Consider the following 19,737-nt stretch of genomic DNA (forward strand, 5'->3'; position numbering starts at 1 on the left):
AGGACACGGCGGCCATTCTTCAGGCTATGCAGGGATCTACTGATCCATGGCTGCAGGCTCAGAACTGTGTAGCAAACCTGATGGGTACCAAAAAATGGCGCAAAAGGAAAGGCAAGTATGCTCTGATTTTTGCTGCTGGGTAGATAGCGGATAAATATCAGGAGTCTTGTAGGCTGAAGCAAGGAAAATGAATGTTTATCTGAAAGCCTGACGCATGCACAGGATGCTGTAAGGGAATTTCCAGAGCTATTGAAACAACCGTTGGAGAGTAATGTGTCTGGGATTAGAGGAAATGTATGGGCTGTAAGCATGGATAAGTCTGAGGACTGTGGGTCGCATGGTGGATCTGAATCAGGGATGGAGATGGACAATGTGTCTGACCCTGGAGTTGGAAGTATTAACACAAGGCCAGAAGATTCCTCAGATGAGTCTGTGGTAAGTGGACTCAATACAGATAGTAGTGTGGGATCTAGTCATGCTAGGATGGTTAATGTTGTGCGCCAAGTCAAATCGCCATGTGCCCAGACAAGGTATTGTGCAGGGAGGCAAGCTATCCATTGTTTTGCATGCAGGGAATACAAGCACATTGCACGATATTGCGACGTTGCTAATGGCAACAGACACAGGTATGTTAAGTACCCCAGAACCACACCTAGAAGTGAAGTGGCTTATTCAGCAAGGTGGGGTAATGGTCCCAGACATGCTTCTTTGCAAAGGCAGAGAACCCAGGGACAGCCAAGGTCTTTGATCAATGAAGCGGATTTTAAATCACAATGTGAACGGTTAAAATGTGAAAATGTGAAGCTCAGAGAAGAAAGAGATCGGTTCCTGAAATTCAGTAGAGTTTCTAATTTTTGTGTGACAAAGAAGGGTACATTAAGGTCTTAGTAAACCATTTTAACTCCTAAGACCTAATTTGAATAGAATCCATTCCCCTAGGAAAAAAAACGGTTTTGGGACCTTGTAATGTTAAATCCTGCTTCTCTGGTCAAATTAATCTGAAGCTGTTTGGGGCTGGGCAAATTAACATTTCAATGACTGGGTGGGTAGAAATTCTCCTGTACAGTTTCAGGGGAACCCTCCAAGACATTGATTTGTTAATTCAGTCCTATACAATTGTATGTGTTCCTAAGCTTTTAGGTTTTGTATTTGAGTTTTGGGTTTTAAGTTAAAATTAACTTTTTACTGTAACTGAAGTTTTCTATGTTGTTTGTTTTTCTCTCCTGTTTACAGGTCTTCTTTTACTAATCCATTTTTTTTTTAGGTTTTTATTGAAGTTTCTTTCAGTTTTTCCTTATTTACCAACCCATTTTTATTTTTAGTCTATGATTAATTTTTTGCTTTTTCATATTTTGGTGCTTTTCTCTTTTTCTTTCTTTTTCTCTTTCTTTCCCTCTCTCTTCTCTGTAGATTTGGTTAGGAGTACTGGGGGTCTCATGATATTGTGTGGGAACTACTGTCTGAATTCAAGGGTTGCTGCTGAGTGAGAGGTTTTTGATCAGTCATTACAAAAAGGGCTTTGTGTGCTGTTCAGCTTGACTATATAGAATCATATCGGCAAAGGAAAGTGAGTTGATGAGCATTTTTTTAAGGAGACAATGTGATATATATCACCCGTGCATATCAATGGCTGTGTGAGTAACCCCATTCCCCACAGGAGTACTGTGTGTTTGTTTCCTGTGCACCCCTCGTCCCCACAGAAGGTACTGTGTGTTCTCTGTGCACCCCTTTTTCCACTCCAGGTCAATTGGAAGCCCTATCCTCTGGTTCAGAGCCAAAACCGAGGCTGGTATATCTCATTAGGAGACTCAGAGCGCCGCCATATGTCGGCGAGAGCCCTTTTCCTCACACTGATTACTCCTTTTCCTGAGGTCTAACTAGGGTGAACGGAGTCCGTGTGTCGGTGCCAGAAACCCTACGGCAACTCAGAGGCGAACGAAGGGGAGTAGCAGCCGTCCATGGCGTAGGTCGCGGGACAATACCTTGCCTAGGTCGCGGGACAATTCCTTGCGTAGGTCGCGGGAAACTGTATGATGGACGCATCTACTTTTAGACGGCTCGAGCATGGGTTTAGGGAAATTTAGGGAACAGAAGGGTACCACTTCTGACTATAGGACAGCCAAGCAGTACATGAAATCCATCTATGGAGGAGGAGTTGTTAAGCCCCTCAAAGATTGGCACCAAGGGACTGTAGGTTCAGAGTGGACCATCCCCAAAGAAGGGACCTTTGAGGTCTGGATTGGGAAAAAGTTTGTCCGTAAATTCCCCACTAGACTCCAAAGCCATGGTTCCCTCCAGAAAGCAGAACTGTGGCTGCACGAATCCATCGATATCCAGCAACAAGGCATTCAAAAGTCCCAGACAGTGCGAACTAACACTGTCCTGTACTCCCATCCCGCTAAGACTGCAGAGTCCAAGAGAAGCACTATTCTCTTTCTCCTTTTCTCTCTCTCTCTCTCATCCCTCCCTCACCTTTCCATCCAACCTTGAGATGATGCACCATGTTTAATCCAGCTTCTCTTTGTCCTGGTTTTAAGGAGGATGAGAAGGGGGGAAAGTGGTGCAGAAAACAACGATTTTCAAACTTTCTAACCTCTCAAATGTCAATCAATTTCTAACCTAGTAGGGAATTACGTTAAGGACCATCACGAGTGCCTTTTCTTTAATGGTACTTGGGTCAGATTTTTGCAAAGAAGGTAAAAATCACGGCTGATCCATGGCCTGAATGTTCAGCTGTAACCCTTTTATTCCATCAGGTATGCTCCCAGGCAGCCCCACGGGTTATCACCCGATGTCCACCACCGGGTTCGGGAGTTTCTCCCGGACCCAGACTCAATAACCAGTGTTCATTCTAGTCAACCAGGTGATTGGGTCGTGCTAAAGAAACATCCGAGGACGGGACTAGAGCCGAGATATCTTGGGCCATTCCAGGTGCTGCTGATGACGCCAACCTCTCTGAAGTTTGAATAGAAGAAAACGTAAGGCAGCTCTCACCTGCAGTAGTAAACGCACCAGAGGTGCATGGATGCCGCTCCTGGATGCGGTATATACAGTAAGAAAAAGAAGAAAATCCAGCTCTCTCCGGTGAAAAAATGAAAAACTTTAATCCAGCAAGTTTAAAATCCATACAGGTGTACAAATAGCAGTCAACGCGTTTCAGACCTCAGAGAAATATGGGTCCTTCCTCATGACAAACGTGTTTATGAAATGGGAGCTCCCTCTTAAGTAGCACATACTAACCCCAGGCTGATAGGTATCACCTGGGAGGTGGAGACCCAAGGGGGTGTTCCCATGCACATGACACAGAAGAAAACCCTTTTTAATCAAGGGCAAACACTAGCAAAAAGGAAAAAAAAAAAAAAAAAAAAAAAAAAAAAGGAAAAAAGGAAAAGAACCTTGCATACAGGTAAATTAAATCACGATGGCTACTTTCACACTTGCGTTCGGAGCGGATCCGTCTGGTATCTGCACAGACAGATCCGCACCTATATTTCAAACGCTTAGATCCGTTCAAAACGGATCCGTCCGCATCACCAGGAACAAAAATAAAAAACAAAAAAATATGTTTTCCCTTTTTTCTCCCTTCTCCCCGGCAACGCAAACGGATCCGTCCCGACCGTCTCTGAAGTTTGAGGGACGAGACAACTGGATCCACACCGGTCACTGCAAGAAGCTGCTCAACTAAGTCAAAGAATGCAGAGTATCACTTTTGTTTATTTGTTACAAGGAGGCATTTGTTGATAGACGATACATTCCTAGAGGGTAATATTAATATTAGCTCAGGCTCCTGTTCCTCGCTTGTTAATCCTGTATGGGTGTCCGAGCAGCTAGGCGACCTGTAGATGTGGGATCCTCCAGTTGTGAGGAAGGTATACGGTTATGCCTGGCTAGCAGACACCATTGACAAGGGTCAGGCCCATACTGAAAGGAGCAGGGCAGAGGCGGAGCTATGACTAGTGAGGGTCAGAATCCTTTTTAAAGCTTTGGGAGGTCTTGGGGCTCACTGGTTTTCCATTGGATCCGGGCGAAAGGAAATATGACATGTACTTATGTTTTTTTGTTTCCATTCCTTCTATACGCCGGAGTGAGATGTTCCTGATGTCTAATCGACTGAGTTACCGAAGCCCGAACAGACAAGACGCCCTGAAGACCAAACCATGGACCAGATGCAGAGGATCCCAAGCCAGCCGGCGACCAACTGATGAGACTGATGTGTTCAGCAGAGCAGTGTTTTGTTGGCTGATGTATGGACACCTGCTAGGGCCCCCGCGCAAGACGCTGATTTATTGGCTTGGCGTGGATGCATTTGTTAAGAGAACAATATATGAAAGGAACGTGCGTTTGTTGTTTCTAGTGCGCCTGATCAGCCCCTGGAGATAATGACGTTGTCCTGTAAATGAACATGCATGAGGATCATAGTAATTTTATCTGGCATTGATCACTGAGCAAGGCTGGATAAAATTACCTCCAGTGGAAATGGTAGGTTATAGTATACATGTGTTTGTTAGCTAGCTAGGTTATTCTAAATGATGGTGTCTTGTCTTCCTATGTCATCACTTCCTGTATCCTTGTCTTGGGCCAGCCCCTTTTACACCTTTTGTTAGTAAATAAAAGACACAGACTGAGCAGGGCGGGAGGAGTTGCTCAGCAAGAATTCAATATGGTAACACTTGGGTCTGTCTCTGACTGTGGTTGAGGGAATAGGGATTTACCTTTTTCCTTACACAAACTTTGATGCGAGCTGATTACAACTATTAATATTTTGACAACAACAGGAAGGGCTGGAGATCATTTAGATCATTTAAAAGAACAAAGCAAGGGCTGGAGATCATTTCAGAGAACACAGGAAAGGCCGGGGATTATTTTAGAGAACACAGGAAAGGCCGGGGATTATTTCAGAGAACACAGGAAGGGCTGGGGATCATTTCAGAGAACACAGGAAGGGCTGGAGTAGAGATGAGAGAATTGAAGTTAACTAAGTGGAATTCGATCCCAAATTTCAGGAAAAATTAGATTCATCCCAAAGTCGAATTTCCTTGCGCTTCCTGGTAATTAATCAATTTTTTTCTAAAATGGCTGCACGTGTTATAACTAGGAAGTAAGAAGCCCGGGAACGAGGGATCACCCACAATGCCATACAAGCAACCAGCCAATCAGCAGTTAGTCAGCCCCTATAAAGTTACAGCCTTATAAAAAGTCTCAGCCTGCTCGGTCTCCACCATTTTACAGTAAATTTAGTGCAGGGAGTGACGTGACAGGCACTAGAGACAGTGTTTAGGAAAGACATTTGGGGTGTATTTAGTTGATATATACAGTGGGATGCGAAAGTTTGGGCAACCTTGTTAATCGTCATGATTTTCCTGTATAAATCGTTGGCTGTTACCATAAAAAATGTCAGTTAAATATATCATATAGGAGACACACACAGTGATATTTGAGAAGTCAAATTAAGTTTATTGGATTTTCAGAAAGTGTGCTATAATTGTTTAAACAAAATTAGGCAGGTGCATAAATTTGGGCACTGTTGTCATTTTATTGATTCCAAAACCTTTAGAACTAATTATTGGAACTCACATTGGCCTGGTAAGCTCAGTGACTCCTGACCTACATACACAGGTGAATCCAATTATGAGAAAGAGTATTTAAGGGGGTCAATTGTAAGTTTCCCTCCTCTTCTAATGTTCTCTGAAGAGTAGCAACATGGGGGTCTCAAAACAACTCTCAAATGACCTGAAGACAAAGATTGTTCACCATCATGGTTTAGGGGAAGGATACAGAAAGCTGTCTCAGAGATTTCAGCTGTCTGTTTCCACAGTTAGGAACATATTGAGGAAATGGAAGACCACAGGCTCAGTTCAAGTTAAGGCTCGAAGTGGCAGACCAAGAAAAATCTCGGATAGGCAGAAGCGACGAATGGTGAGAACAGTCAGAGTCAACCCACAGACCAGCACCAAAGACCTACAACATCATCTTGCTGCAAATGGAGTCACTGTGCATCGTTTAACCATTCGGCACACTTTACACAAGGAGATGCTGTATGCGAGAGTGATGCAGAGGAAGCCTCTTCTCTGCCCACAGCACAAAAAGTGCCGCTTGAGGTGGGCTAAAGCACATTTGGACAAGCCAGCTTCATTTTGGAATAAGGTGCTGTGGACTGATGAAACTAAAATTTAGTTATTTGGCCATAACAAAGAGCGTTATGCATGGAGGAAAAAGAACACAGCATTCCAAGAAAAACACCTTCTACCTACAGTAAAATATGGTGGTGGTTTCATCATGCTGTGGGGCTGTGTGGCCAGTGCAGGGACTGGGAATCTTGTCAAAGTTGAGGGACGCATGGATTCCACTCAGTATCAGCAGATTCTGGAGACCAATGTCCAGGAATCAGTGACAAAACTGAAGCTGCGTCGGAGCTGGATCTTTAAACAAGACAACGACCCTAAACACTGCTCAAAATCTACTAAGGCATTTATGCAGAGGAACAAGTACAACGTTCTGGAATGGCCATCTCAGTCCCCAGACCTGAATATAATTGAAAATCTGTGGTGTGACTTAAAGAGAGCTGTCCATGCTCGGAAGCCATCAAACCTGAATGAACTAAAGATGGTTTGTAAAGAGGAATGGTCCAAAATACCTTCAACCAGAATCCAGACTCTCATTGGAACCTACAGGAAGCGTTTAAAGGCTGTAATTTCTGCAAAAAGAGGATCTACTAAATATTGATTTCATTTCTTTTTTGTGGTGCCCAAATTTATGCACCTGCCTAATTTTGTTTAAACAATTATAGCACACTTTCTGTAAATCCAATAAACTTCATTTCACTTCTCAAATATCACTGTGTGTGTCTCCTATATAATATATTTAACTGACATTTTTTATCATAACAACCAACGATTTATACAGGAAAATCATGATGATTAACAAGGTTGCCCAAACTTTTGCATCCCACTGTAGGTACATCTATTCCTCCTTGATTCTGGGGGGAAATTATAGTCTGATACAAACAGATTTGGGGTATATTTAGTTGATATATAAGTACATCTATTCCTCCTTGATTCTGGGGTGAAATTGCAATCTGATAAAAACACCCCAGAACTGTTTGAATTTTCTATATAAGTGCATCCATTCCGCCTTGATTCTGGGGTGATATTGCATTCTGTTACAGTTTTGGGGTGTTTTTATTTTCTAGATACGTACATCCATTCCTCCTTGATTCTGGGGTAAAATCGCAGTCTGGCATGCTGCACGTGGGAAGAAAAGCACGCTCCTTGGGCTTAAAAAAAGAAAAAGGATACTAATGGTGATCACACCTTAAAGGATGAGAACAAATACCCAAAAAGGGTTAGCTGCTGAGACCGCCGTTTGCTGAAGCAGAACACTTCTCTACACACTTTTAGAGTGGTCAAATTCTTTTACACTCAATTCGATGAGCCAATCAGTAGTTGCGAAGTTGGTGCGAAATTGCACCCTGATATTATTGCTCTTTTACCCTTGCAGTTAATGTTACTGTACAGTATGTACGACAGACAGGTTAGGAGGAGAGATCTAATGCTTCCTCCTATACGCGGGCAACTAGCGACTATGAGAGTCGCATGGGAGCTGGAGGCAGCGGTAGCAGGCAGTCGGCATGGAGTAGTGGGGGGGGGGGGAGTGGTTGGGGGGAAAATGCCATAATTGGCAGTGTGGGAATTTTTCATCAAGCTGCCAGAGGACGTCAGCATGCCCCACTCTGTGACTGGGCCATTGTGTTGACTCCTCATGCTATTGCCACCCTCCACATAATGTAACTGGGCTACTGCGTTGACTTCACCACTCGGTCATGGGGGCACTACTTGTTTCAGCATGAAAAGAACAGGTTCTGTAGAAATGTATGTGAAATCAGCTGAAAACTGTGTAAAAGGAGTGCACTTCTTCACTTTATACAGTCCTGATCAAAAGTTTAAGACCACTTGAAAAATGGCAAAAAAAATTGGCATGGCTGTATCTTAACAAGGTTCCACGTAGAGCTTTAACATGCAACAAGAAGAAATGGGAGTGAGACAAAACATTTTTTGAGCATTCAATTTAATGAAAACAACGAATAAACTGAAACAGGCTGTTTTTCAGCTGATCAAAAGTTTAGGACCACACTTCCCCCAAAAAAACTAAACCCCCCCCAAAACAGAAATCCAACTTCCAAACATGAGCTCAGTAATGAGTAGCTCCGCCGTTATTGTTTATCACTTCCAAAATTTGTTTCGGCATGCTTGATGCAAGCGTTTTCATGAGGTGAGTGGGAACATTTCTCCAAGTGGTGAAGACGGCCGCACAAAGGCCATCTACTGTCTGAAACTGTTGTCCATTTTTGTAAACTTCCCTCGTCATCCATCCCCAAAGGTTCTCAATTGGATTTAGATCAGGGGAACACCAGGATGGGCCAAAAGAGTGATGTTATTCTCCTGGAAGACGTCCCTTGTCCTGTGGGCATTGTGTACTGTAGCGTTGTCCTGTTGAAAAACCCAGTTATTACCACACAGACGAGGGCCCTCAGTCATGAGGAATGCTCTATGCAACATCTGGACATAGCCAGCGGCCGTTTGACGCCCCTGCACTTCCTGAAGCTTCATTGTTCCACTGAAGGAAAAAGCACCCCAGACCATTATGGCGTCCCCACTGTGGCGCGTAGAAAACATCTCAGGTGGGATCTGCTTGTCATGCCAGTAACGTTGGAAACCATCAGGACTATCAAGGTCACATTTTTTCTCATCAGAGAATAAAACTTTCTTCCACCTTTGAATGTGCCATGTTTGGTGCTCTCTTGCAACGTCCAAACGAGCAGTTCTGTGGCGTTCAAGGAGATGAGGTCTTTGAAGACGTTTTTTGTTTTTGAAGCCCTTCAGTCTCAGATGCCGTCTGATGGTTATGGGGCTGCAGTCAGCACTAGTAAGGGCCTTAATTTGAGTCAAGGATCGTCCAGTGTCTTGACGGACAGCAAATTGGATCCTCCGGCTCAGTGCTGATGAAATTTTTGGGGGTCTTCCACTTGATTTTTTTGTTCCATAACCCTCAGAATCATTTAAGAATTTAAGAAATTCCAAATGACTGTCTTACTGCGTCCCACCACCACGTTCAAAAAGGGAGAGTTTTTTTTGCCTTTGCCATCACAACGTGTGACTATCTGACAGAAAATGACAATGAATCCACATCTTTGCACAGATTTGGCCTTTTAAAGGCATGTGGTCAGCTGAAAAACAGCCTGTTTCAGTTTATTCATTGTTTTCATTAAATTAAATGCTCAAAAAGCTTTCATTTTAACGTAAATTTGTTTTCCCTTAGTCCTAACAGCAGCACAAGTGGGGAGTTCTCCCCTGTGAAACTGGTAGGACAGGTGGAATTTTTATTGATACCAAGACAATTAAACAATTAACCCACCCCCTATAAAAGGACGCCCGCCCTTAAACCAGTGCGTTATCAGCAAGTACACAAACAAAAATATGGTGGGAAATTTGTGTGCTGCTGTTAGAACTAAGGGAGAATAAATTTACGTTAAAATTAACGCATTCCTTACGTCCTAACCAGCAGCACAAGTGGGGACCTAGCAAGGAGCGACAGACAAATTGGGAGGGTTCCCCCCTTTTTTTTTTTATGAGAGGGTGGCATTGAGACTGGTACGTCCAAATGCCACTCCCTCAGAGCGCCTAGAATCTAGGCGGTAATGCTTCATAAAGGTGCTGTGGGAGCTTCAAGAGGCTGCAGCACAGATTTGTTCTAGCGGGACCAAACTTTTCTCTGCGTGCGAAGTAGATACTGCCCTTGTAGAGTGGGCAGTGACAAAGGATAGAGGAGCCAACCCCTGGTTTGATTAGTATTTCTAAATGATGGTACCTTGGGGACAAAGGTTGGTAGGAACCTCAACAGAACTCTGTCCTGGAGGAAGAGGGTATAAGGCTCAGTGGCCGCTAATGCCTGCAGTTCTCCAATCCTCTTGGCTGAAGTTATGGCCAGTAGAAATGTGACCTTCAAAGATAAAAATCTAAGGTCCACATTTTCCAAGGGTTCAAAGGGGGGAGAGGATAGCCCCTTCAGAACCACAGATAAATCCCATTCAGGGATAGGTCTCAGGATTCTAGGTTTTAGTCTTTCGGCTCCTTTGAGGAACCTCCTGAGTAGGGGGTCTTGAGCTAAAGATCTGCCTAAACAGGCAGAAAGCGCACTGGTATGAACTCTGAGCATTGACAGGCTTAGACCCTTGTCCAGGCCGTCCTGCAGAAACTGTAGAATCTGAGGGTACAACCTCTTTATCAGCACACCACTGAAGGAAGATCTTGTATATCCTTGAGTAAGCTTTGTTTGTAGACTCCGCCCTGGAGTGTGAAATGGTTCTCAAGACCTCTGCAGAAAGCCCTCTAGCTTCTAGTAGGGACCTGTCAATCTCCAGGCTGTCAGATTGAGTTTCCTCAGATCTAGGCAGGGACCTGTGTCCTGATACACAAGGTCCTGTGTTAGGGGAAGTCTCCAATATGTGCCCTGACTCATCTTCATAAGCTGGGTGAACCAAGACCTCTTCAGCCAGAATGGTATTATAGCAATGACCGGGGTCTGGTCTTGCTTGATTTTTGGAGATTTCCTCTGATGTGAACAGCTGAAAGGTGGGATAGACTGGTTTCTGCCCAAGCAAGAATTAAACCAACTTCCTGGAGGAGAGGTTGAGATCTTGTGCCTCCCTGTCTGTTGATGTAAGCGACTACCGTCGTATTGTCCGAGCGGACTCTTACCGCCTTCCCGCGGATAAGAGGAGCAAAGTGGTAGAGAGCGAGATGAACTGCTCTCAATTCTCTCAGATTGGATGAGAGAAGCCTCTCCTGCAGACTCCAGGTGCCTTGTACTGGATTCTCCTCCAGATGGGTTACCCAACCTAGAAGGGATGCGTCTGTGGTCAACGTGATCCCACGAGGTTGAATCAAGGACCTCCGATCTGATAGGTTCCTCCACCACCTGAGGGAGGAACGGACTTCTGTAGACAGGGAGTGCATCTTGTCCAACCCCTTGGGGTTGCGATTCCAGACTGCTAACACTTCTTCCTGAAGTGGACATAGGTGCCATAGGGCCCAAGGAACTGCTTCCGCAGATGCTGACATGTGGCCTAACATCTTCATGAGTGTTCTGATGGACACCCGCCGAGGTGCCATGAGGAACTGCGCGGCTCTTATCACTCAATCCTTCCTCTCTGGAGAGAGGGAAAGGGTCATCCGTTTGGAGTGTACAAGAAAACCCAGGAACATCCTGGAAGTAGATGGAAAGATCTCAGATTTTTCCCAATTTATGAGCTAGCCCAAGCACTGGAGAGACTGAAGAGCCAGCTGAAGATGAGATAAAAGAACATCTAGAGTGGCGGCTTTTAGAAGCCAGTCGTCTAGGTATGGCACGATTTCTAGCCCTAGAAGCCTGAGTTGGGCAACAACCGGAGCCACAACTTTTGTGAAAGTGTGGGGAGCGGAAGATATGCCAAAAGGCAGCACAGCAAGCTAGTAATGTTTTACCACCCCTCTTATGGAGACCGCAATTCTTAAAAAATCTCCTATGAGCAGGGTGAATTGGGATATAAAGGTAAGCATCCTTCAGATCTAAGGAGATCATTAGATCGCTGGGGTTTAGGATGCTGATGAGTGATCGAATGGTCTCCATTCTGAAGCGCTTTGGTCTTATGAACCGATTTAGGTAATGCAGGTCTATGATCATGCGCCAATTGCCCGACGGCTTCGGGACTAGAAAAACGGGGAAGTATACTCCCAGCCCTTGTTCGCGAGGAGGAACTTCCTCTAGGGTCCTTTTTTGAACATAAAGGAGGACAGAATCCTCTAAGATAGACTGTTTGGTCTGGTTTAGGGTTCTGGTTAAAACAAATTTCTGTTAGGGAGGGGACAGAAAATCTATTTTGTACCCCCACATAATTATTTCTAGGACCCACTGGTCCGGAATATTTTGCAGCCAGGCCTGCCGAAATAAACTTAGACGACCTCCAACCGGAGGGGAACTGAAATTCTGAGCATCGCACAGACGATTTGGAGGGGAATGTAAGCGGGAGAGTCATAGATCCGCTTTACGGTCCTTTCCACGACTGCGACCCTGTCCGTGTCTGGACGACTCCTGACGTCTCTGAGACCTTGAGGGGCCCTGGGTTCTAGAACCTCTGGGCCTACACTGGCCCTGAAAGGATTGTTGGGGGAGGGACTTCCCCTTTTTATCCGCCAGGCTCTCCATTATCTTATCTAATTCTGAACCAAAGAGTCTTCCTGGTTCATATGGTAAGCCATACAGATTGAATTTGGAGGCGTTATCGGTAACTCAGGGACGCAACCATAGGGGCCGCCGGTTGGCGGAAGAGAGAGTCATGCCTTTGGTGTCTAATTTCAGGTGCTGCGTCACACAAAAAGTCAGTTCCAAGGAGTAAGGTCTTGAACTGGTCTAGCACGTCAGTTCTAGAGACTCCAGATTCCAGGTCCAACTGAATTCTAAAAACGCAGAAGCAAACAAACTCTGCGACTTCTGAGGAAGCAACTGCAACTGAAGCAGAGGCTGCAGCTGCGCAATAGCTGCGCCTCAGAGTGCAATCGGCTCTCCCATCTAATGGATCCTGAAGGTTGCTTCCGCCATCAGAAGAAACTAAGGTCCTCTTAGACAACTTGGAGATTGCCATATCGACCTTCGGAGGCGGTACCCACAGTTCTGATTTCTACTCCTGGAGAGGAAACATCAGTTTAAATCTCTTCGTGAGAACTGGACCTTTTTCAGGATGCTTCCATTCAGTTAACATAAGCTTTTTTAAATCTTTATCCACTTTAAAGGCCCTTGGCCCCCTAGAGGTGGACAGTGGAGCTTCCCCTTGCTCATCATCATGATCCCTTGATCGGATGGAGCGTAGAAGTCTTTGCGTCTTCTCCGGAGGAAAAAGATAAGTGGCATCATCTTCATCAGAAGAGGAGGAGGAACGGTCTTCAGCCATAGGTACAGGACCTGGCGATGAAGCTCTGGGCCTCTTAGAAGAAAGGGTGCTCTTGATCTCCATAATGGAATTACCCATGAATTCCTTCATCCAGCCAAATATGTCACCCATCGTGGGTTGCCTTGTAGGAGGACGGCATAAAGGACACCTATTAAATTCATAGGAGTCCGGCATCGGCATCTCGCAGTTGGCACAAGTTAGGTGCTTCTGTTTAAAGGGGGATTTCCCATCTGAAAAAACAACTTGGAAAGTAGTTTAGAATAGACTCGCTGCAGGCAGAGAGGGAGAGTCTGGCGTCTGCTGAGCTTTAATAGCTAACAGATCCACCCACTAGCATAGTTCCGCCCCCCGCCGAAGGTGACCCACTGTCACTACATTATTACTTATAAAGATAAACCAGAAGGGCCCCCCCCCCCTTTGATTATATATGTAAATCTGGGTCGAAAATACAAATTTAGGCACAGCAGGGCCAAAGCGTGGCTAAAACAGACGCTGAATATACTCGTGCCGCTGACTCGGAAGTAGTCATCTGACGCACTTCCGGGTATGGTGCTCATGCGCGCGAAACGCCAAGCACGGCAGCCGGGATATAGAGTTGCCAACAGGCCCCCCTACCATCTAACTGCGGCAGAGGCCGCAACCCAGCTGAACCTAGGAAAAAACGTCAACAAGGACCAAGAATCTTGGCAGCAAACGAATCAAAAAGGTAGCAGGCAGCGCCTGAACCTGTCCTTAGTCCACAGGACAGATAAAAAAGCACTGGTTTAAGGGCGGGCGTCCCTTTATAGGGGGTGGGTTAATTGTTTAATTGTCTTGGTAGCAATTTTAATCAATAAAAATTCCACCTGTCCTATCAGTTTCACAGGGGAGAACTCCCCACTTGTGCTGCTGGTTAGGACATAAGGGAAATGTTTTGTCTCACTCCCATTTCTTCTTGTTGCATGTTAAAACTCTACTTGGAACCTTGTTAAGATCCAGCCATGCTAAATATGATTTTTTGCCATTTTTCAAGTGGTATTAAACTTTTGATCAGGACTGTAGTAGAATCTTGGGCCCCTACACAGTGTTTCATACCTGACGCTAACTTTGACCTGTAAGGCTGTGTTCTACATCACTATACAGGCTCTCTGCAGCCAGGAAATAGCAGTTTTTTTATGCGATTCGTAAAAAAAAAAAAATTGGGAACTTCCATGAACCGTCTGAATCAAATTTTAAAAACATTCGCTCATCTCTAGGCTGGAGACTGAGCTGTCAGAGAGCACAGAATGACATTCTGCAGCTTCCTAAACACTGAAATACATGTAGGCTGCAAAAGCCAAACAGAATTACCGTATTTTTCGCAGTATAAGACAGACGTTTTTCCCCCCAAAAGTGGGGGGAAAATAGCAGTGCGTCTTATACAGCGAATGCTGCTGATTTTGCAAGTTTTCAATGATACACCTGCCGCGATGCCATGCGGCGGGTGTATCAGCTGTGAGGGAGGATGGGCTGGGGGCCGGCATCTGCTTTTATAATGACAGCGGGGCCCGTGCAGTGACTGTATTCTACTACACGTGCCCCGCTCACTGTATAATCGTATCTCTAATAGTTAATTGTTATGTACATAATCGCATAATGAGTGCTGTGTATTACTTACAACTACAAGCGCTCGCCGCTCGGTAGGTAGCAGAGAGGAGGGAGGAGGCAGGCTGGGAGGACGGGCACTGGCAGTGTGAGTCATACGTCACGCGCCTGCGCCGCCCACTTTATGAATAAAGCAGGCGGCGTGGGCGCATGACGTGTGACTCACGCTGCCAGCGCCTGTCCTCCCGGCCTGCCTCCTCCCTCCTCTCTGCTACCTACCGAGCGAGCGAGTTGTAAGTAATACACAGCGCTCATTATGCGATTATGTACATAACAATTAACTATTAGAGATACAATTATACACTGAGCGGGGCCCGTGTAGTAGAATACAGTTACTGCACGGGCCCCGCTGTCATTATAAAACCAGATGCTGGCCCCCAGCCCTGTATTGAGGGTCATTCACTACAGGGACACTTATGGAGGGGATCTGTGGATGACACATAGCATAAGATGCTATATATGTGTCATCCACAGATCCCCCCCATAACTGTCATACACAGATCCTCATAACAGTGCCATCCAGAGAGCCCAATAAGAGCCACCCACAGATCCCCCATAAGTGTCACCCACAGATCCCCCATAAGTGTCACCCACAGATCCCCCATAAGTGTCACCCACAGATCCCCCATAACAGTGCGTCACCCACAGATCCCCCATAACAGTGCCATCCACAGACCACAATTAGTTCAAAACCCACCAAAAGCACACCTTTTGGTTCAAAATATATATTTTTTTATTTTCCTCCTCAAAAACCTAGGTGCGTCTTATGGGCCGGTGCGTCTTATACGGCGAAAAATACGGTAATTACAAAATGATTTTTATCTCGAAAAGCCGAATTTCCTCGCACTTCATAGTAATGAATCTATTTTTCCTGAAATGACGGTACAAAAAATGAGAAAACAACATACTTACCTCATCCATTTGTGCACGAAGAGGCTATTGCGGCCATCTTAAGTGCAGAAAATGCGAAAAATTTCATGTGGGGTGATGCAGCCAGTGTGACGATTTCATCACGTCACTGAACGATATTTTGTACGGTGTCTTTAATCAAGATGTCGGCGGCGGCCACTCCATGATCAAATGGTTAAGGTGAGTATGTATTTTTTTTTATTAACTGGATTAGCCCCTGAAAGGCCTTAATTTTAATCTCAGATGCCACAATCAGCGATTGAGGGGTTCAATGATGGTGGGTGGTGCAATCGCTTTTCCTCATCATTGCGTCCGCTACATACATAGGAAAGCACTTTGTGATAAAGTAATTAGTCACGAATTGAATTTTTAAGTGAAATTCGGCGAAGCAGCCAAATCAAATTTTTTATAACTATCTCTAGAAGTTATCCAAAGGTGCCTACAGCCTTTAATATACCCTTAAGCCCTATGCACACTGGCCTTATGGTTCCATTGCATCATGTCAGGTGTCCATTGATATGACATGGTGATGTTGTAGTCAGAATGCTAGTAGAATAACTGCCCCTGCTCCCATTATTTAAGCACTGGTAATATTATGGATTACAGAAGGAATTTCATATCTTCACCATGGAACTTCTGTACAAAGTTTCTTACAATAAACTAATACGTGCTACTTCAATACTGCATTATTAAAAATGTCTTATGTAAGATTTAATGCTGAGTTTGGCTGCAGGCAACTGCAAATTGTTGTTACTTTATCAAGTGATGGAATTGCTGTTAGAACAACTTTCATGCAACAAATCTGAGAAAAAAAAGAACATGAAATGTGTGAAAGGTGTTTCTTTAGAAGAGAGTTGGGTAAGAATGTAAAAATTATGATGGCAAATATATGATGTGTTAAAGGTTTTTTCTTCCCACTGAAAATGTGCAATGCATCTACTGAGATGTAATGAGGTAATTAAGATGTTTAGCCAAGTGATGTATGCTTTTATTTATATGCCTTAACCGTGGAGGCCTGAAACCACCTTTGTGTGGTGTTTACTAAAAGCCATGGTCTTCCTCATGGGGCTCCTCCCAGCATTGCACATTTCACCATAGATTAGCAGTAAAATTTGTTGTGAAAAATTCTCAGCAGAAAATGAGTCCATTTTGACATGGAGGCACACTACAACCAACATACCAAACCATAACTTATAATTAAATAATAAGTAAATAAAACACCAGCAGGCTCCAGATTGGATGAAAAGGCTGCAATGCTTTATTATGAGTTACCCATTAAATTACCATAATATCCATTGCTCACTTAATAAATTAGCATAAATAAATAATAAACCATTAAAATCAGTCCATTAACCATTAAAGCCACAATCCACTCAGCTGTAGCTGCGTGATAAATCCCACTAATAAAGCATGCGACAATGAAAATAAAAATTGATTTTAAGGGAGGGAGGACGGGCGCAGGTCAAGGTCCTCTTCAAACTGGCACCTCAGCGCAGCCAAATGCCGCATTATAAAGATGTCAGTTTCCCGCCGCCACACTCCACAACAAATCAAGATCCTGGATTTTTCCCCCAGCAACCAATGACAGCCAATCAGGAGGGACCTGGACACTTCACCTAGGACCGCTTTAATCCAGAACAAACTGGCCTTCTTAACTCAGGTGAAATTCTTCCTGAGGTAGATTTACCTGATGAAATAAAAAAAAAGGGGGGGGGGGGGGAGGAGAGAAGAGAAAGACACAAACACCCCAAAAATAATATAACTAAACTGTATAGGTGTATGTGCCCCCATGTCTCCCCCAAGCTAGGCGCTCTGGGGGGCCTATCTATTCCCTAAGACAGGGGTAGGCAACCTCTGGCACTTCAGCTATTGTAAAACTACAACTCCCAGCATGTACAATTGCTCTGCTCTTCTCCCATAGAAATGAATGGAGGCTTCCTTCAAACATTTTTGGAACTTGTAAAAAACACTATGGGGATATTTTTTTAAGACCAGAGTTGTGTACGCTGGAGTGATACATCCCACAATTATTTAGAGGCACACACCTCTTAATAACTGTTGCACATGTGGGGCCCGATGTGTGTCAGAACTGAAATATACTCCAGCTAGGATTCAGAGTAGATTTTTGGTGCAATGAGCGCCTACGTCCCACCTACTTTTTGGAAAAGTGGTGAGGGTGTCGAGAAAGCTAAAAAGTCACAAATTGTGTCTCAAACCAACACTTGAGGCTACTTTCACACTAGCTTCAGTTTTGTCCCAATTCATTGTCAATGGGGACAAAACATAACTGAACAGAACGGAATGTTCCAAAGTGCATTCCGTTCCATTCTCATACCGGAGAGCAAACCGCAGCAATGCAAGTCAATGGGGACGGATCCGTTTTATCTGACACAATAGAAAATGGATCCGTCCCCCGTTAGCCCGTCTTGGCTATGTTAAAGATAATACAACCGGATCCGTTCATAATGGATGCAGATGGTTGTATTTTCAGTAAAGGAAGCGTTTTTGCTAAACCCTGCCGGATCCACCAAAAACGCTAGTGTGAAAGTAGCCTGAGACAAAATTTGTGACTTTTCTATGCCAGCAAAATGTAGAGCTATGATCTATCTCATCAAAGCAATGTTGGGTGACTTTTTTTTTTTTTTTAAACATATTTTTACATGTGGTCTAACAAGAGATGAAAAACAATAGAGATAATGCTCCCGGAGTGAAAAATATAGACATATGGTCCCAGATGGGGAATGAAGAGGGAGCTAAAACTTAGCTTTTACTTCTACTTAATAAAATATAATAGGAGCAACAATTTAGGTAAATAATACTCACAAACATAAAAACTCCCCAGTGAAAGGAATTTGCTAAAAAATTTAATAAAACGGAACGTCCTTACCAGTTCAGACGTACCCCAGGCACAACAGGCCAAACTAGATTTGGGTTCAGCGAGGTCTGTCGGATATCACAATGGTGTGACTGGGTGACTACAGGACCTTCTAAAAAAATTAGCATATTGTGATAAAGTTCATTATTTTCTGTAATGTACTGATAAACATTAGACTTTCATATATTTTAGATTCATTACACACAACTGAAGTAGTTCAAGCCTTTTATTGTTTTAATATTGATGATTTTGGCATACAGCTCATGAAAACCCAAAATTCCTATCTAAAAAAATTAGCATATCATGAAAAGGTTCTCTAAACGAGCTATTAACCTAATTATCTGAATCAACTAATTAACTCTAAACACCTGCAAAAGATTCCTGAGGCTTTTAAAAACTCCCAGCCTGGTTCATTACTCAAAACCGCAATCATGGGTAAGACTGCCGACCTGATTGCTGTCCAGAAGGCCATCATTGACACCCTCAAGCAAGAGGGTAAGACACAGAAAGAAATTTCTGAACGAATAGGCTGTTCCCAGAGTGCTGTATCAAGGCACCTCAGTGGGAAGTCTGTGGGAAGGAAAAAGTGTGGCAGAAAACGCTGCACAACGAGAAGAGGTGACCGGACCCTGAGGAAGATTGTGGAGAAGGACCGATTCCAGACCTTGCGGGACCTACGGAAGCAGTGGACTGAGTCTGGAGTAGAAACATCCAGAGCCATCGTGCAGAGGCGTCTGCAGGAAATGGGCTACAGGTGCCGCATTCCCCAGGTCAAGCCACTTTTGAACCAGAAACAGCGGCAGAAGCGCCTGACCTGGGCTACAGAGAAGCAGCACTGGACTGTTGCTCAGTGGTCCAAAGTATTTTTTTCGGATGAAAGCAAATTTTGCATGTCATTCGGAAATCAAGGTGCCAGAGTCTGGAGGAAGACTGGGGAGAGGGAAATGCCAAAATGCCTGAAGTCCAGTGTCAAGTCAGTGATGGTCTGGGGTGCCATGTCAGCTGCTGGTGTTGGTCCACTGTGTTTTATCAAGGGCAGGGTCAATGCAGCTAGCTATCAGGAGATTTTGGAGCACTTCATGCTTCCATCTGCTGAAAAGCTTTATGCTGATGAAGATTTCCTTTTTCAGCACAACCTGGCACCTGCTCACAGTGCCAAAACCACTGGTAAATGGTTTACTGACCATGGTATTACTGTGCTCAATTGGCCTGCCAACTCTCCTGACCTGAACCCCATAGAAAATCTGTGGGATATTGGGAAGAGAAAGTTGAGAGACGCAAGACCCAACACTCTGGATGAGCTTAAGGCCGCTATCGAAGCATCCTGGGCCTCCATAACACCTCAGCA

Source organism: Bufo gargarizans, chromosome 2 (genome assembly GCF_014858855.1).
Source record: "Bufo gargarizans isolate SCDJY-AF-19 chromosome 2, ASM1485885v1, whole genome shotgun sequence".
Classification (NCBI taxonomy): Eukaryota; Metazoa; Chordata; class Amphibia; order Anura; family Bufonidae; genus Bufo; species Bufo gargarizans.